Raw genomic sequence first — 1,481 nt, forward strand, 5'->3', positions numbered from 1 at the left:
AAAGCTAAGATGATACTAAAGACGGTTGAAAATTAAAGAGGAGACAATAATTTATCAGAAGGATTGTCACCAGGGCGTCTCATGGAATTCAAAGAGGATTTGAATAATAGAGAAAGAGCAAGTGCCAGGGCAGTTGGGTTAGGGGACTCTTCCCTAGGCATAGCCATCAACAGGACTTGACTCCATCCCCTTCCAAGCTTGAGAGCCCTCTCCGCCGACCTTTAGCCAGGTTGTGGCATCAGGGTGCACTCCTGGATCAATCAGTTCTGGCCAGGGGATGTGCATCATGGACATGACTATCACCTGAGTGCAGATGGCCGGGGACTGGGATCCCTGTGAGCCAGGTAGCCACAGCTGCAAATACTGTTAGAGGAAGAAAATATACTAGTGCGAATCCAAGGGCTCTAAAGTTGGAAGGGACCACAAAAGCCTCTGCCAGAGCTCTCACATTCATTATGAAGATTGGCTCTCTGCTGATGGGTAAATTAGCCATACTGGCCAAGATTCTTGATTGTAGACCATGTAAGCAGAGTAATAATTTATTAGAGTGGAAGCAGGAAATAGAATTAATGGAAATTGGAGAGGAGGCTCAGCAAAAGGGCAGGATTTAAAGGACTCTGGACATAGCAAACACTAGTACCAGACAAGGCTGTTAAGGACATAGTCAGTGGACTCCACCACCTGCCAGTCACTGCTGCTGCTCAACACTTACATTCACAGCAGAGCTGCAAATCACCTGTGACCATCTTCTGCACCCTGGTGTCACTTTTCAAAACCTCCATCTGTCTGATTGTACTGAACTACTACATTGTTGGGGAGAGGCAGTGTGACATCGCGGTTAGGAGAATGTTCCTTGGAGCCAGCCTTGCTTTGTTTAAAATATAGGCTCTTCCACTGATAAGCTGTGTGCATCCTTGAATGTACATTAGTTTCTTCGTCTGTTAAAGGGGAATAACAACCCAATGAGGTAGATGCTATTATGAGAATTAAATGAGTCATTTTTAGAGCATTTAGAATAGTGCCTAGCACATAGTGCTCTTTATTTTAGGTGTTTGTTAAATAAAATTCTGCCAGTCTTAGCTTTCTACCATAGGGAAAGGGGGTGGGCTGCTGCCTCCTACCTTTCTTGAAACCCTTCCCCCAGATAAGTGCTCAGATGCTGGGCAGCCCAAAATTACAAAGATCCACAACAAAAATGTGAGATTTTCCATAAAATAGCTTTTCCTAAATGGATTGGTAAAGGCAGACTCAAAGAAAAACTAAATGTAAGCTTTCAGACAATGGAATCATGAAAAGGAGGCAGATGTCTTTAAATATTAAGATGTATTTAATATTGCTCCAGTTAATTTGAATTTCTTTTTTAAAATCATGCCTTTATTCTACAGGGCTATGAAAATTTCACACATGTATCCTATTATCCCAGGAAACTCTCACAGCCCATCTGCCAGCATTGTCTCTGGTGTTAAACATTTGCCAAATCT

The sequence above is a fragment of the Colobus angolensis genome, unplaced genomic scaffold (assembly GCF_000951035.1).
Source record: "Colobus angolensis palliatus isolate OR3802 unplaced genomic scaffold, Cang.pa_1.0 Scaffold388, whole genome shotgun sequence".
NCBI classification, from domain to species: Eukaryota; Metazoa; Chordata; class Mammalia; order Primates; family Cercopithecidae; genus Colobus; species Colobus angolensis.